The following is a 19,667-nucleotide window of genomic DNA, read 5'->3' on the forward strand; positions in this document are numbered from 1 at the left end:
ACTTAAAAGTTTCGAGATACGTTCGTGTATGGAACTTGGTGATGAGCATTTACATATTTATGATCCTCTATTGACAAAAGATCGACGTTCTAGAAGACATCGGTTGTCTTTTTTAAATCAATTCTCGTTTTGGGACCCAGTGCTGTATGAAATACTAATTTTGATAGTACGTAGTATGTTGAGTTGTGAAACTCGATCGATTAATTGTTACAGTGTCAAAAAAACAATTAGAAAAACATATATTTTTAATACCCGTTCGAGTATAAATAAACATAGTTATGTATACAATGTTAATTATGTTTCGGTTTTTTTTTATTTTCGATTTTAAGTTAATGCTAATTAGGTCACTGAAAAGTAGCACTTTTTAAAATATAGTTGCATAGATGAGTGAACAAGCCCATGGATTTAATATTTTGTATAGAAAAATTAATAGGTATAGGTAACAGTAGGTATAGAAAGTAGGAAGGTATCGGAAATAGGAAGGTATAGGAAATAGCAAGGTATAGGAATAGGAAATTGAATAGAATAGGAACCGGATGGTGGTACCTAAGTTTATAAGTTCACAACGCTCCCTTCCACCAGAAAAATATCGGTTGGTGATCACAGTATGTTGGTATAATAAAAAAGAAAAAGCAAAAGAGAAAGCTGCTGTCATAACTTATGCACTTGCATGAACATTGAAGTGCTTGGAATTTGAATTTCTAATTTTTATTTTTTACTTTTAATTTACATGAATTGAAATAAGAAACAAATTAAAAACGTCGATTTTGCTGTTCACAATATTAGGTTAACTTACCACGCATTAATAATACCTGTAGTATCGTGGAAGGCGTAGCAAATAGAACCCCATACATTTTTTTGGTATCGTGTTCACGAAACGAACTAAATTTTATTCGGTAGCTTTGATTACCATCTGCCTAATTTCACTAATGCAATCGTAAAAAGTACTGTGGCCGCAATAATATCTGTTGATTCAATTAAAACAACATTTCGACTTGCATTACGGACACGTACATGCATAAGTGTTGTTAACGTGGTTTCAGTAGGGCTGTCAAATACTGAAAAAAAGGCAAATGAGTGTTTAAAGTCTCATTTATGTTGCAGCCTACGTTGAAAGGTGGGCAAGTGGCTTTAATCTGTTATCATCATTATTCATACACATAAGCAAAAACGAATAAAGCTTTTGTTTGTTTTTCTGCATGTCAACGTCAATAATGAAACTTCTGATTCTTAATGTCGGCTTTTCATACATATCTTTTCAGTTATATCTTTTGTATTATGTTTTCTGTAAAATTAATAAAAATATCACTACACGTGAATGATATTAACGGAACATTATATATTGACAGTAAAAATTCAAGATTAAATCTCTATTGTGTGTACTGAATTTAATAACGTTAGTACACATTTTAGTGGTATTAGCTGAGCCACCTCCTTTTGCCTTTTTTCTTTTATTTTATTTATCTAAATGTATTAATCTAAATCTGTGTAAAAGACAATAAAATATTTTATTATTATATTTTTTTTATTATGAAATATTTGTTTGTGAAATCATATATTTCATTTCAATGATTAATAAACATGACCAAGAGAAGTAAAGTATAGTACAGGATGATACATTATGATTATGAAATTATTTTTTATTAGCTAAGATGAGCAAAGATATTCATGGTCTTTTTGATTTTATGCAATTGAAAAATATAAGTTCTCTTTTCTTCTATTCTTTAATTTTTCTGTTCTATTCTTCTATTCTAAAACTTTTCTATTCCTTTTTTTTTTCTTGCTTCAATATGTAAACGTACCTTAATGAAGCGGCTGCCGGAGCCCATATCAATTTTAAAACTACAACTTTAAATAAAGTGAACAGCGTATTTTTTTTTTTAAAAAGCCACGTTAACTGTTCCCGTGGTAAGTTCGTAAAGAACTTGTGTTACAGGTACCAGATAACGGAAATAAATGTAATATTTTTATTATACAGATACATATATTTAATATACATCCATAACCCTAGAAAAGACATTTTTATATTTATCATACAAATGTCCTCCCTAGGCGGGATTCGAACCCGCGACCCCCTTGTGTAGTGACCATGTCACTTACCACTACACCAGACGGCCGTCAACAATTGATAACAATATATTGACTGCGCAGAAATGAGGTCGCAAAACAGAACATATACAATGTTTGCAAATTTCGTGTCTGGCTGGTCGAACGTCTGATGCACAAATTAGATTTAAATACCTACTGGTTAAATATAGTGGTTTGTTTTTCCACTAATTTTATTTATGTACGTTGCGGAAATTGAACGTAGTCAGCTTTTGTATAACTGTAAGACAACATACTGCATGTCCGAATCTATAGAAGTCTTCTTTAGTTTCCCGATCACACTCAATTAAGAGTACATTTTAACTATCTATACTTTGAGACCTTAGAACTTATATCTCAACGTGGGTGGCGCATTTACGTTGTAGATGTCTATGGGCTCTAGTAACCACTTAATACCAGGTGGGCTGTGAGTTCGTCCACCCATCTAAACAATAAAAATAAATAAAAAAAGCTATGAATAATTTTCCAATATATCTTACATGACATAGACTGTCCTCCATATTTTTTTTAAATTATCACCTACTTTATTAATTATAAGAGAAGTTTTAATCACGCTAATTTAATTTTCGTTATAGGGATAAGAGGTTGAACCAGAACAGCCATTAGGTCGTCTACACATTTTAGCAAAAAAAATATTTCTGTGCGCTTAAAAACGTGTATAGCAGCCCTGACCGCAACTGTATGGAATATTAATAAGTTTACTTTGCCCCCGGATGCGTAATGGCCTGGGAACTTTGTAAAACTATGCATGTTTCTTCATGAATAATGCTAGGGTCATATATGACTTGACATACGATTTAGAAAGATGACATGACGATCGTAATCATTCTGTTCACGTATTAAGGAGAATTTCTTAGTAATAGCGTGATTCGTTAATTGAGTCAATGTCATAAATATTATACGAAGTTTCTATAAAATATTATCAGGATTTACAGAAGTTAACTATGTCAAAAATAATGATTATGATCTTGTCATTTTACTCTCTGTTTTTCTGTACATACTCTTGTAAATTTTCAGTGCTGATTCTAATATCAATAATCAAAGGTTGCTTAAAAATTAGTGACCTAATTAATTTATTTGTAATTCGTAAATGGATCAGTAGACATGGTTTTATCGTAATCCCCATAACCAAACTCACGGATTTCACTAGAAACACTGTAAGTAGTTAACGTTCAAAGTTTGCGTCGCAACGTAGATTAAGCTAATCCGGCAGAATCAATTACGGAGCCCTTTCGCGTGGCTTCCCTTAGCAATAAAACTGGACACAAACTACTAACTACCTTCATCCATGCTTAATTCGAGTCTAAAGAAAACGAGTAATTTATACCTAACGCGCCTTACCCCAATTGCCTAATGACGGAAACTAAAGGTCAGAGGAATCAGAAACGAATGAATGAAGACAGACAGCCTATAATCGAGTGATGGTGGAATTGGTCGATTTAATTTGAGTGCCATATTAGCGCGGTGTCCCCTCACGGTCCGGTGAACAACGGGTCCGGTTAATTATGTGATAGCAGTCCGTTTTAGCAACACCCTCTGGTCAAGTGCTTTCCGTGTGCTCAACACAGATGAGCCAAAGCATAAATTTAATCCTAAATGATATTACTGCTCATAAAAGGTTGGATTGATGCATTTGTCTCGGAAATAGTTTTGTGAACATATTATTATTATATGTATAAGAGTCGAATTCCATTTTCTTAACGGTCGCCTCGATGTTCTGTATAGGGAAAGAACACGCTGAATTATCCGGGCAGTACGTTCATTTTGATTAAACCAGTATTTTCAGTATTTTTCAAATCTCTTAATTCAATGGTTATTGTAAATTTATCTTTCGGTTTAAGACAAACTATTTACATAATAATATGTAACAGTTGGTATTGTTAGATTTTAGTTTGAAGAGTTATTCGGTGTTCAGTTAATGTAAAGTTTGTCTGGTTAGTTTAATATGTAGAACTCCACAGCAAAATTTTGTATGAAATATTTGAATGCGGTTGTGCCGGAAGCGAAGTTCGCTTTGTATGAAATACTGTACAAATTTTTGAAATTTTTGATTTATTTTGCTGCGGTTCCTTACGTTGTTTTAGGTGCTAGTCAAATTACCTGAAAAGTTCTAAAATTTTACGACTGATTTCTCAAATATACCTTGCTCATTAAACAGGAAATAATTTTCGCATCTCGACCTTGTTCTGTGTTTTAGAAAACAAATTCATACAAAGTTTTGGTCGATTTAGAGTTGTATAAGTGTGTTTTGAGGATCAATATCAAAAGTCGATTTTTCAAAATGAAGATTTCGAAATAATAGATTACAAATATATAGGCGACCATCTTGAATTCAGAGTTGTCGTGGAAGTGCATGAATATTGTGAACAAATATTAGTATTAGGTCGACAGTTTCTTGGAATTTCACTGTACTGTTTTAACTCACATAAAACAATATTTTTCATGTTCTACGATCTCCCATGTTATATTCAATAAACTTGAAAAAAAAACTTTATCGCACCCCAAAAAACTAAGCGATTACAGCGAATCTGAAAATGGAACTATCGTAATCACGAAAGATAATACCGAAAATCCCAGAATCCTCACATATCTACCTCCCAGCCAACAAAGATACGTCGAGTTTGGATTTAGGTCTCTTTTTTCTTCCAGTGAAGAGTTCAGGTTATACTAGATGCTTCAGGCATGATGGGGTCGCGAGAATGACATTTGCTTAAGCTGCCCGCCCTCGAGATTAGTTCAATGATTATTCGTTGGGACGAGCTGGAAAGAATAGAATTGGAGCAACGCTTCTCAAATTTAATTTTCGATTGTATGAGAGATAATATGTGATGTTTATGTTCTAGGTTATTAGATGATGTGACAAACAAGTTGCAACTCAATGTCACAATTAATGAAAATAAAAATTTTTTAATTGTCAGCATATGCTGTGAATTGAATTAAAAATATGAATGGGCTAGGTTTTAATGTTAAGAGGAGTAAACGCTGGAGTAGTGCATCGCCTGGGCGGAGCAGGGTTCCACTTTCGTCGCGGTCATAGAAGGACCTGTTGTTGACAACCGCGTACTCTGTAGTGACGCGTCTAGGAAGCAGATGCTCAACTTCTGCGTATTCAACATCACGCAAAAGGAGGTGACGGAACAAGAGAGGGTAGTGCTCTTCTCTCTCCGTACCGATCCGAGTAGGAGACAGTATGAGCGTTCGTCCTGGCCCTGGAAAGTGGCGGTTTCTGCCCCGGTGAAGGCCACGGGGTATCCTGAGGTGGTCGAGGCCGTGCGGCGCGCTACTAGCACTGTAGCACCTGAGGAGTAACTTCAACGTTAAAAAAGCGACCGGTTGGTGGTGTATCATGTCCCGACCCAGCAGGCTGGTTCCGACCTACTAGGACATTCTGACGTCGGGAGAGGCGCTTAGGTGAGTGTACAGTACCCCGGTGAAGGTCAACGTCATCGTTAAAAAAGCGACCGGTCGGTAGTGTATCGTATCCTGACCCGGCAGGCTGTTTCTAACCTAGTAGGGCATTCTGACGTCGGGAGAGATCGTGCGCTTGGGCGAGAGTACAGGAAAGTCATTTAGACAATAGAGCCTAAAATACTATCCAAAAAATACAATACAAAAAAAAGACCTGAATGTTCAAACAAATTGTATAGCACAGGTATTCTCGATTTAGGCTTTGATTAATTCAGGATATTAATTGGCATGGAGTCTCCATATTTTTCCTGTTCGTAAGGAAAAGGTTCAAGTCGATCCTCAGTTAAATTGTATAGGCGGCGTATACGACCAAATTGTAATGATCGCGTATCGGATCCAACCGAGATACTCGTACAAGAAGTTGTTTGAGTCGAAGTTACACCGGAAAATGTTTGTGGATTGTGTGACTGAGCTTAATTTCCGGGGAAAGCGGAATCTCCCCGGATTACTAACAGAGTTTATCCCAATCCCGAACAATAGAAAACGAATGTTGACGTCGGACAAAACCGAATATCTCAGAAGTGACTTTGAATGTAGCGTTGTGTTTCGATTAGAATTGTAATCGAACAAGTTTTTAGGTCAGTTGGAAAAGTTTGAAAGTTAATTTTGTACCTCGATCGAAATCAATCTAAAGATATGGATTCAGTACTGTAATAATATCATCATACTGTGTGTGAAGCGAGAATGGGCATCAGCATTTTATAACAACTTTCTACGATCACCCATCGCGTGGATGGACCTATCGTAAGTCCGCACGGATTGTTACTACCAATCTACTTACTTTTGCCACAGGTCAATCATGCTTCATCCTATTTAAAAGGTGGGGCCTAGCCTTCCTATTTAAAAGGTCCGTTATGGGTGGCGGTATTCGTATAGTGCGATGTCCATAGGCATCGGTAACAAAGAGGGCTCAGAACTCGTACATCCACCTGGCGATATAAAAATTTACAGTTGTAAATGCCGAAACCAGATCTTATCTATGAATGCTTCATGGTAGGAATAGACAAAACGATACTTTGTTATACCGTCTTTTGTGATTGATTTAAATTGAGGACCGAAATAACTTTTAAACGTTCGATAATGTATGGCCCATAGACAAAAAAAAACATTTGCATTAAAAACAAGTAGCCGGACCCGATGATGTTTGAATCATTCCGAGGGTGAATTACATTTAAAAAAAAATCCGAAGCACATGAAACTTGAATTTATCAATACCGTTAAACATTGGCTTGTTTAATTATTTTAATCGTGTTAAACTTTAACTTTCTGTTTTTAATTAACAAATGTTAACGATAATGCTAATCGCTGATAGACTCCCACGTTATCTAATAGAGCACCAAATAACTACACGAAATAAATTATCCGTTTCCAATAAAAGAACACGTTTGCCACGCTCGGTAGCGTATTTAAACGTGGGTGAGACTAAAAGAAAATACTTTGATCTGTATTTTCTAAGGGCGAAAGACTATAATCGTCAGCTACGTTTTAGGGTATAGGCACGCGACCATCTCTAGCGATGTACGTTTGTCGATTTTTCAAAGCCTCTATGCCTAATCGAGCGAAGGTAAACAGTATTTTTCGGTATGTGCGGAAAATATCGATAACTCGTATTGTACTCGAGAGTGTTCCCACGGATATATTTTTGAGCCAACCAGCTATTAATCATGTATTGAGTGGCACAATGTAACTAATGGAGTGTTTTGTCGCGAGAAGAACTAAAGGATGCTACCGTGTTGAGTTAGAACAATGGAATGGAGGCCTTTTGTTCGAAACGTTATTCATTCGTCAATGCCATTTGCTAATCTAGTTGAGTGGGGCAGATTAGATAATTGCCTAATAATAAGAGTTTGGAATTTCGGGTTTGTAATAATGTAAATATCTAAACATGTTCACCTGTCTACATATCTAAATATGTTTAAATATGTTCACGTTTTACTGGTGGTAGGACCTCTTGTGAGTCCGCACGGATAAGTACCACCACCCTGCCTATTTCTGCCGTGAAGCAGTAATGCGTTTCGGCTTGAAAGGTGGGGTAGCCGTTGTAACTATACTGAGACCTTAGAACTTATATCTCAAGGTGGTTGGCACATTAACGTTGTAGATGTCTATGGGCTCCAGTAACCACTTAACACCAGCTGGGCTGTGAGCTCATCCACCCAACTTACCTTAAAAATAACCGTTAATTCTGAGTGGATAAATGTTTTTGCCAATAGTTTTATTGTTTTTATAATTTCGGTTCTTCTACATATATTTTATTGTTTTTGTAACCAGATGAAAATATGACCTTCTTATGGATAAGTAGCTACCGGTGCTCACGGAAGACAGCAATGGCAGGGCCACATCAAGTCGCGGTTTACTACTTCTGCTTTAGCTCTTACTAGTTGTCAAAGTTTCAAAGGTTTCAATTAAGAAATTAAAAAAATATATATATTCCATGTGAAATATTACATACACTAGCTTATTTCGATAACTGCAAAATGAACATAAGCAAAATGGTAATAATATAAGAAGAATCTATAATCATAAAATACAATGTTCCGAATACAGAATGTATTTTGTTGGGATGATTAAAAAAGTAAGAGAGCCATCAATCAGGCGACAAGTCGCCTGCGATACGCAGCGTTTCTTATTTGAATAACGCTCTACGAACAGAAAATATTAGGAGACGATATGTATTATAAAGTTTTATTTGAGAATTAAGGGAATTTACAAAAAAAGTGTAGACATATTAAAAGAAATATATAAAAACTGTTTATAAATTCATATTATATTCATTTTACAGAAATTGTTCTCAATTTAGAATTTGAGAGCAATTACAAAATTGAATAAGCAGATGCTATTTATCAACCACAAACTATAAGTATTTGTCTCCTACCAGTGAATTCTGTGCACCGTATGCACACCGGTCGCGGTAGGGAGCCATATAATATGGTTCTAGTCGCTCTCCAGCCTACCCCCGAGGGTAAGAAAATCTTTAACACACAGACCGTCTGTAGGCTCTCTGGTATCGCTGTCGAAGCCCCCCATAAAAAAGGCACTCCTAGCCAGTGCCATAACTGTCAATTGTATGGGCACTCTTCCCGTAACTGTCACGCGCGCCCCCGATGCGTCAAATGTTTAGGCGATCACGCCACGGCCCTATGCACTCGCGATCAAAAAACCGCGACGGAACCGCCTAGCTGCGTCCTGTGTCGAACACAGGGTCACCCCGCAAATTACCGCGGATGCCCCCGAGCCCCGAAAATAAATCGTCGCGTCGCCCGCCAAAACCGCCTCCGAGCTTCCGGCCCAGACATCAAAGCCTCGGCACCCTCTGTGTCGCAGGCTAAGCCAGCGTTCGTTTCGGCGCCGGTGCCCAGTGTCTCGGCCTGGGCGAAACCGCTGCCGTACATGAACACGGCTACAACTCCCTCCTCCGCGATTCGTCCCGCCCCCGCGACTCGTCCCTCTCCCGCGACTTGCCCTCCGACCGCGTCCGACAATCTCGCTTTAGCGATCGACTTCTTTCAGTCGATCAACTTTGAGCGCGTTAACGCTTTGGGCGACGCCATTCGCGCTGCCTCCACTGCACAACACTTTATCGCCGTTGTGCAGGAATACGCCGACGTATACGCGTCATTAAATACGTACGTCCTCCCCTCACTCCGCCGGTAATCAATGGCGTATATAAGTAGAATAAAGCCCCTATCCGTGACGATAGGATTTTTTAACGCTTACGGTCTCGCAAATCAACGTGATCAGGTTTCTGACTTTTTGCGTGATCATCAAATTGATATCTTTTTAGTGCAGGAGACCCTACTTAAGCCCGCGCGCCGTGACCCTAAAATCGCGAACTATAACATGGTCAGGAACGACAGGCTCTCTGCCCGTGGTGGTGGTACCGTCATTTACTATAGAAGAGCCCTGCATTGCGTCCCGCTCGATCCTCCCGCGCTCGCTAATATCGAAGCATCAGTGTGCCGAATCTCACTGACGGGACACGCGCCGATCGTTATCGCGTCCGTTTATCTCCCACCGGATAAGATCGTTCTAAGCAGTGATATCGAGGCGCTGCTCGGTATGGGGAGCTCTGTCATTCTGGCGGGTGACCTAAATTGTAAACACATCAGGTGGAACTCACACACCACAACCCCGAATGGCAGGCGGCTTGACGCGTTAGTCGATGATCTCGCCTTCGATATCGTCGCTCCGTTAACCCCGACTCACTACCCGCTAAATATCGCGCATCGCCCGGATATACTCGACATAGCGTTATTAAAAAACGTAACTCTGCGCTTACACTCGATCGAAGTAGTTTCAGAGTTAGATTCAGACCACCGTCCCGTCGTTATGAAGCTCGGTCGCGCTCCCGATTCCGTTCCCGTCACGAGGACTGTGGTGGATTGGCACACGCTGGGAATCAGCCTGGCTGAATCTGAACCACCATCGCTCCCGTTTAACCCGGACTCTACCCCGTCTCCTCAGGATACCGCTGAAGCCATAGACATCTTAACATCACACATCACCTCGACATTAGATAGGTCATCGAAACAAGTTGTAGCGGAGGACTTCCTTCACCGCTTCAAATTGTCCGACGATATTAGGGAACTCCTTAGAGCTAAGAACGCCTCGATACGCGCCTACGACAGGTATCCTACCGCGGAAAATCGTATTCGAATGCGTGCTCTACAACGCGACGTAAAGTCTCGCATCGCCGAAGTCCGAGATGCCAGATGGTCTGATTTCTTAGAAGGACTCGCGCCCTCCCAAAGGTCTTACTACCGCTTAGCTCGTACTCTCAAATCGGATACGGTAGTAACTATGCCCCCCCTCGTAGGCCCCTCAGGCCGACTCGCGGCCTTTGATGATGACGAAAAAGCAGAGCTGCTGGCCGATACATTGCAAACCCAGTGCACGCCCAGCACTCAATCCGTGGACCCTGTTCATGTAGAGTTAGTAGACAGTGAGGTAGAACGCAGAGCCTCCTTGCCACCCTCGGATGCGTTACCACCCGTCACCCCGATGGAAGTTAAAGACTTGATCAAAGACCTACGTCCTCGCAAGGCTCCCGGTTCCGACGGTATATCTAACCGCGTTATTAAACTTCTAAGCGTCCAACTCATCGTGATGTTGGCATCTATTTTCAATGCCGCTATGGCGAACTGTATCTTTCCCGCGGTGTGGAAAGAAGCGGACGTTATCGGCATACATAAACCCGGTAAACCAAAAAATCATCCGACGAGTTACCGCCCGATTAGCCTCCTCATGTCTCTAGGCAAGCTGTATGAGCGTCTGCTCTACAAGCGCCTCAGAGATTTCGTCTCATCCAAGGGCATTCTCATCGATGAACAATTCGGATTCCGTACAAATCACTCATGCGTTCAACAGGTGCACCGCCTCACGGAGCACATTCTTGTGGGGCTTAATCGACCAAAACCGTTATACACGGGAGCTCTCTTCTTCGACGTCGCAAAAGCGTTCGACAAAGTCTGGCACAATGGTTTGATTTTCAAACTATTCAACATGGGCGTGCCGGATAGTCTCGTGCTCATCATACGGGACTTCTTGTCGAACCGCTCTTTTCGATATCGAGTCGAGGGAACCCGCTCCTCCCCACGACCTCTCACAGCTGGAGTCCCGCAAGGCTCTGTCCTCTCACCCCTCCTATTTAGCTTATTCGTCAACGATATTCCCCGGTCGCCGCCGACCCATTTAGCTTTATTCGCCGACGACACGACTGTTTACTATTCTAGTAGAAATAAGTCCCTAATCGCGAAGAAGCTTCAGAGCGCAGCCCTAGCCCTAGGACAGTGGTTCCGAAAATGGCGCATAGACATCAACCCAGCGAAAAGTACTGCGGTGCTATTTCAGAGGGGAAGCTCCACACGGATTTCCTCCCGGATTAGGAGGAGGAATCTCACACCCCCGATTACTCTCTTTAGACAACCCATACCCTGGGCCAGGAAGGTCAAGTACCTGGGCGTTACCCTGGATGCATCGATGACATTCCGCCCGCATATAAAATCAGTCCGTGACCGTGCCGCGTTTATTCTCGGTAGACTCTACCCCATGATCTGTAAGCGGAGTAAAATGTCCCTTCGGAACAAGGTGACACTTTACAAAACTTGCATAAGGCCCGTCATGACTTACGCGAGTGTGGTGTTCGCTCACGCGGCCCGCACACACATAGACACCCTTCAATCCCTACAATCCCGCTTTTGCAGGTTAGCTGTCGGGGCTCCGTGGTTCGTGAGGAACGTTGACCTACACGACGACCTGGGCCTCGAATCAATTCGGAAATACATGAAGTCAGCGTCGGAACGATACTTCGATAAGGCTATGCGTCATGATAATCGCCTTATCGTTGCCGCCGCTGACTACTCCCCGAATCCTGATCATGCAGGAGCCAGTCACCGTCGACGCCCTAGACACGTCCTTACGGATCCATCAGATCCAATAACCTTTGCATTAGATGCCTTCAGCTCTAATACTAGGGGCAGGCTTAGGGACCCCGGTAACCGTACTCGTCGAACTCGACAAAGAGGTCGACGTGCAACCTAACCCATGCATCAGCCCGCTGAGTTTCTCGCCGGATCTTCTCAGCGGGTCGCGATTCCGATCCGGTAGTAGATTCATTCGCGAAACAATTGCTCTTGAGTTGTTAGGTCTCTTTCGGAGGCGCTCGGGCAGTTGTTAGCAAATCCCACCCCTCTTGGCTGAGCCTTTGCTCGCCCACCTGTCCTGGTGAAACTGGAAAGGCCTTCGGGCCACCAGTAAACTTTCAATCATAAAAAAAAAAAAAAAAAAAAAAAGTATTTGTCTCAAGTTCCTAGAACTTACCTTTTTTTTTTATTGCCCTTATAGGCAGACGGGCTTACGGCCCACCTGATGGTGAGTGGTTACCGTCACCCATGGACTTCAGCAATGCCAGGAGCACAGCCAAGCCGCTGCCTAACGCTATTATTATTACCTGTCATTGTTACTTCACCGTCAACATCTTCCTGAATATTTCGGCAGCAAAACAAAGTAAAGTAGTAGATATCTTGGAAAAATGATATTAAGGGCATAATTATGGTGTACAACGATAAACGTGAGTTTTAATAACCGACTCTGTGAAACGTGAAGGCGTCTGCTCATATTAGACATTAGAAAAATATAATAATATAAAATACAATACAATTAATACAAAATAATAATACCAATAATACAAAGTAATAATATAAAACTAATAAATATAAATTTATTAATAAATTATTGCAGAATAATATCGTCTCCACACATTTTTCTTCTGTGTACATACAGGATGTGTTTTCAGTCCGGGAGATTAATCGTTCCGGTATCGGGCCGGCGGCACAAATTGCAGCTCATTTTAATATCGATCGACAGTGTCTGTCTATCGGATGGTAAAGATTTTATATTAGCTAGTGCTTTTACTCTAAATTTACATTAGTTTGGGGTTAATATGAATACAGGAATAGCGGACTTTTACCCTGCTCTTAATATGTATTATGATTGAAAATTTAGTTTATTGCTTACCTCGTATTTAAGAGCTTTGTGTACACCTTGTTTAGATGGGTAGATGAGCTCGCCCTAGACACGTCCTTACGGATCCATCAGATCCAATAACCTTTGCATTAGACGCCTTCAGCTCTAACACTAGGAGCAGGCTTAGGGACCTCGGTAACCGTACTCGTCGAACTCAACAAAGAGTTCGCCGTGCAACCTAACCCATGAATCAGCTCGCTGAGTTTCTCGCCGGATCTTCTCAGCGGGTCGCGATTCCGATCCGGTAGTAGATTCATTCGCGAAGCAGCTACTCTGTTAGGTCTCCTTCGGAGGCGCTCGGGTAGCTGTTAGCAAATCCCACCCCTCCTGGCTGAGCCTTTGCTCGCCCACCTGTCCTGGTGAAACTGGAAAGGCCTCCGGGCCACCAGTAATCCTTCAATCATAAAAAAAAAAGATGAGCTCACGGCCCACCGGGTGTGGTTACTGGAGCCCATAGACATCTACGACGTAAATGAGCCACCCACCTTGAGATATAAGTTCTAAGGTCTCAAGTATAGTTACTGCTTCACGGCAAAAAAAAAAAGGTAGGGTGGTAGAACCTACCCGCGCGGAATCACAAGAGGTCCTACCACCAGTAAAAATTATTATTGTACTAGTGTCTTACTTTGTATGTTTTATGGGCATAGACGAGAAAGTGATGATTGTGCTTTTAAGAGACTTCGTGTAAAGATTGTCTGCCACAACATTGTAAAGTCCAACATGTGTCTGTTGCATGACAGATGAAAAAAATAATTTTCAAAGTCAACCGGCCGAATTTTCGTCTCAAGCAATACTAAATACTACTATACTGCCTGGAGCCACAGTGCGTCCAGAGAACTTTTTTGCCACATACCATCCGGCTTTGGAATGAGCTCCCCTCCACGGTGTTTCCCGAGCGCTATGACATATTATCCTTCTTCAAACGAGGACCGTGGAAAGAGCTTAATGGTAGGCAGCGGCTTGGCGCTGCCCCTGGCATTGCTGAAGTCTATGGGCGACGGTAACCACTCACCATCAACTGGTCGTATGCTCGTCTGACTACAAGAGCAATAAAAAGAACCTTTGTTACGTAATTTGTGACATACAAATACGACTGAGCTATTGAGATATAATAGACTAGCGACCCGCCCTCGCTTCGCTTCGGAAACATTAAAACACACATGAAACCAAAAAAAAAATAAAAAAAAATAAAAAAAGTAGCCTATGTTCATCAGGGACAATGTCGGCTTCTAATGGAAAAATAATTTTTCAAATCGGTCCAGTAGTTTCGGAGCCTATTCGAAACAAACAAACTAACAAATCTTTCCTCTTTATAATATTAGTATAGATAAAGCTGTATATTAAATTGTAATCGTAGTCCCGTTGTTTGTTTACGTCGAAATCGTGGCACACGCTACCGGTGTGTGCACGTCCTAACTGATGCCCCCTCGTGTTTACGATAATTATGTTTGAATAGTAATGTGATTATAGAAGTATAATTGACAATAGAACCTTAATAATGTTCAAACTTATAATTTCAATTAGTTATAGTCGAATTTCGACTACTGCAGGACCACTACTTTTAATTACAGTCCCTCGGAAATTTCATTACTTACTAAATACGGTGGTAGCTACCGTTTAATTTCAATTTTCACGCACGAACACTTCTCGAGTTTCTCGCGTCGTTATCGGCACTGGAATTAGGGTAAACATGAGTTTTTTGTACAGAAGAGCCACGTCATGTTGGAAGGCGAAGCCGGGTGAAGGGTGTAAAGAGGTTTTACCGCTCGTTTGTACGTCATGTCCCTTAACATTATACCGGATTTGTACACCGCTGTAGACTCATGCTGGAAACGTTACGGCCATTAATCATCGTGACGCAGGCATGCAAAGTTAGATTGCGTATATGAGGTCGTCGTTTGGGAATATTTGTTGTTTGTCACTATGTTTAGGTTTTGCGATTTGTACATTTAGTTTATTTGTGGTACAAATGTATTATATTTGTTGAAATAATTTTAAATTTGGCGCCTTATAACTCAATATGAATATGAGATGATATATAATCTATGGCAATACTTGTCTCTCTACTCCGTGACATCCACCGCATTGTATTTTCATCTATATTAAATATTAATAAATACAAAGTATAATTGTGTAAAACTTAGTGTTATTTATTTAATCTAACAGTATTCGTATCAGAATAACAGGAATAGCATAGATGAAGTGTTTAATTGAAGGTCTTGATTGAAACTAAGTAACTCATTTGTAAATGGTAAAAAACAAAGGGGACGTCAAAAAAATGTGTGCGTGTACTAGTGTACACACGTAAGAAGTGAAACTTCTTTATGGCCTTATTTTTCGAAAAATGATCTACATGCAACTTTCTAGAAATTGGTTAAATAAAGTTAAATTAGATAAAGTTTAAACAAAAGGATTTTATTATCATAGACATGAATACAAAAAAGTTAAATTAGATAAAGTTTAAACAAAAGGATTTTATTATCATAGACATGAATACAAAACAGATGGCGCGTAACGGAAAAAAGTGACGCGTAACCGAAAAATGTGACGGTAAATTTTTTTCCAACGCCAATAAGGAAGTTTCACTTCAATAAAGAGAGCTCGCTGAGTTTCTTGCCGGATCTTCTCAGTGGGTCACGTAGGTAGATTCAGCGAAACACTGCTTTGCTAGGGCTAGTGTTAGCAATTCGCTAGGCTGAGCCCCGTGAGCTCCCCCTACACGTTCGATGAAGCTAAGTTGGTGAAGCTAGGAAGCTAAGATGGGAAGCTCAAGGTTAGGTATGTAAAAAAATAAATAAAGAATGAGATGGAAATATGATTTAGGACAAGGAAAGAGAATATTTACTCGCGATAGAAAAGTGTTCCGGAACTAGGCAAGACCAATTTCGATGGACAACCTGATAAAAAAGGGATTGTGAAAAACCCCTATTTATTACACCTACGTTCATTATTGTAACATTTAAGTTCAAGTATTCATAGTTAGTCAATAAAGTATTTATTTATTTCTTTATTCAAATAACTAATCCTACATTTTGATGGGGTATTTCGATAATTCGAACGAAGGAATATATTAAAATCGACACAAAAAGGTCGCATATATTATTACATATACTCTTTTGAATAGTTCGTTTGTAATTTACTTACGTTTTTCTTAGACTCTAATAAATATTTTTTGTTGACTAAAGCTTAAAGAGGTAGACCGTTTATGGCTTAAAATCAATCATGATTTGTAATGTTCCATTTGAAATGTTTAAAAGTGGATATCGATCTAATTTTTTTTTTTTTATTGCTTAGATATGTTAACGAGCTCACAGCCCACCTGGTATTAAGTGGTTACTGGAGCCCATAGACATTTACAACGTAAATGCGCCACACACCTTGAGATATATATAGTTCTAAGGTCTCAGTATTGTCACAACGGCTGCCCCACCCTTCAAACCGAAACGCATTACTGCTTCACGGCAGAAATAGGCAGGGCGGTGGTACCTACCCGTGCGGACTCACAAGAGGTCCTACCATCAGTAAATACAACCATATTTGCTAACACTCCTTCGACGGTATAATCAGTTTAATTATGTCTAGCTTCGAAGTAATTATGCTGTTAGACTTTAGTTTTTACGTCGCTTTCCTTAGATTCACCTGTTTCTACGAGTATCTATCTAAGTAATAAAACGATTCTGATCAGATGGTAGATTCAACAGTGCTTTTGCTAGGGCCAGTGTTAGCAAGCTCTCTCAGGTTGAGCCCGTAACCTCACCCACCAGGCCGGGAAGAGCTGTAATAGCCCCTTAGGTTACCAGCGATTCCGTGGGAAACAAATATAAAATATATAAACATATAAACAAAATCTTTCTGGCTGATTTACTTTGAAACCGTGATACGATAATCAAAGTCGCCAGCTAATCAAGTTGTTCTAAATTATTGGTGTATATGAACAGTATGTAATTGAAGTATCTTGAATACCCACAATATCGTTACTACTCCACTTTCAGACATAAAGTAAGCTGTGAGGCCTACAATGGCACCAACCTACACTTTCCGTGGGTTTTGTAAAAGATTCACAGAAGAATGAACAGCATACTGGTATACCCGCTATACAAAACAATTGAAACTTGAATATATCGCAAAGTGATGGTATTTTCGTTGTAATTAATATCCATGAGTTCCGGTAGCCACAAAACACCAGGTGACATTTTATTGTCTACAACATATCTATGAACCAGTTGCCTTGAGGGGCTATTCTGGCTTTGCCCCGACTAGTCGCGAACTCACGAGAATGAGGGTGATTGCTAACGTATGCCCTAAAAAGAGTTTATCTAAATCTAACACTAGATCGGAATGGCGACCGACGATTTGACTCACGTTGTGTCTACTGATTAAGTTGTATTTCAAACTCGAGAACGATGGCCGGTGCTTGGAGTGCCTAAAGGCTCCTAGATTAGATTCGGAGGAGCACCAGATGAGCAATTCATCGAGCTACATACATAAATTTTTTTAAGGGATTTTATGACCTGGTAACTAAGACCTTTAAGTCATATCTTATTTTAATTTATATTGTTAGCTAGCGACCCGCCCTCGATTCGCTTCGGAAGCATTAAATTTTATTATTGATAGCTGAGTCCCCTGGGGCCTCATACAACGCGAGACCTCAAACAACGTGAGACCTCATACAACGCGGGACCTCATACAACGCGGGACCTCATACAACGCGGGACCTCATGCAACGCGAGACCTCATACAACGTGAGACCTCATACAACGCGAGACCTCATACAACGCGAGACCTCTTTTTTTTTTCTACCTAAGCTGATAGCCTTGAGTGGCCATATCAGCGTCGCCTTAACTAGTAGGTGAGTTTACGGGGCTTAAACCTGATGACGTTGCTAACACCAACCCTAGCAAGAGCCGTGCTTCGCAGAATCTACCACCGAATCGGAAACGCGACCCACTGAGAAGACCCGGCGAGAAACTCAGTGGGCTGTGTCTGAGGGTTAATTTACTTTTTTACTAATTAGTTAGTTTACTAGTAGTTAATTTACTAATTAGCCGGAACAAACAGACAGACAGACTGACAGACAGACAAAAATTGTAAAAAAATGTTATTTTGGTGTATGTACCGTATATATATTCATATGCATGTAGTAGTAAAAAGCGGTTATTTCAATATTACAAACAGACACTCCAATTTTACTTATATGTGAGTCGTCTATTATCAAAGGTGGCAATCTGTGCATTTGGACAAAAAAAATTTATTGATATGTTAATACAGATTGATTTGAATATAATCGTCTCCTTCAAAGAATACGGTTCAAAACCTGCATTAAATAAAGGTTAATAGTTAACCTGTTATTTATCTAAGATGTCGTTCAGAAGAGTTTTGTGACTGCCAATGGAATACAAAGTCAATAATTCGTTTTTCTGATTTACCAATAATTGTCCAAAAGTCACATTGCCGGCTTTGATAATAGTCGACTCATGTATAGATTTCATGAAAAATGATAATATGAAGTGAAATGATATGAAATGAAATTAAGATGATTGATTTGAGACATTAATCTTCTGGGATGAAATTAATTGAAATGAGATGATACAAGATGAAATATAATCTCAGTAAAATGGTGGTCATTTACTGAGATTTTTTCAGTGGACTTTTTGGAGGATCACGAGAAGTTACGTCCAGCGGCTTTGTTTCATTTTCCCACATTTGTGCACTTTCACAAATATTAAACAGTTAATAAACCACCGTTATTACACATCTAAACCTGAAGAAACACTAAATAGACAAAATAAAACAAATCACACAACTTCACTCCTCGCGTTCCCGCCAAAAAGTCTACAATGTACATTCATTAATGAAAAAAATAAAGTCGGTTAGGTACTCTATCGCTACGAATAAATAATAGTCTAAGTACTTATTATTTATTCGTAGCTCTATCGTTCGTGCAAAATATGCTTGTCATTTTCGAAATGCGCCACGTCAGTGCTATACTCACACGTGATTTTAGTTGAAAAACTCCGAGTCATTTTGTATTGTACAAAATGTGACAGTGTCAACTCGAATACGTTACGTAACTTTGCAGAATTTTAATCGCTGTTATTTTTAATATTATGTAATGGTAATGTTATTAATATAAATTGAACATATTATGATTTTACATTACATTTTAATTCAGATAATTTTTGGTTTTGTTTTTTTTGTAAGAGAATTTAAAACAAAATTGACAGACACGTCAATGGCACTAATATTTTTTTCAATTAAGTTAGCATATAATATACATGTTCCGGACAACAATATTTCGATCGTCGACCTGCCAAGTCCTACTGCCTTTTGCAATTTATCCTCAAAGCTTCACCGTACTCGCCGAACTCGGCAAAGAGTTTGACGTGCAACCTAATTCATACATCAGCCCACTGAGTTTCTCGCCGGATCTTCTCAGCGGGTAGCTTCGATCAATAAGTAGCGATTCCGATCCGGTAGTAGATTTATTCGCGAAGGAGCAGTCCTTGAGCTGTTAGGTATCTTTGGGGGGCGCTCAGGCAGCTATTAGCAAATAGCACTCCTCCTGGCTG

This window comes from Bombyx mori, chromosome 5 (genome assembly GCF_030269925.1).
Source record: "Bombyx mori chromosome 5, ASM3026992v2".
Classification (NCBI taxonomy): Eukaryota; Metazoa; Arthropoda; class Insecta; order Lepidoptera; family Bombycidae; genus Bombyx; species Bombyx mori.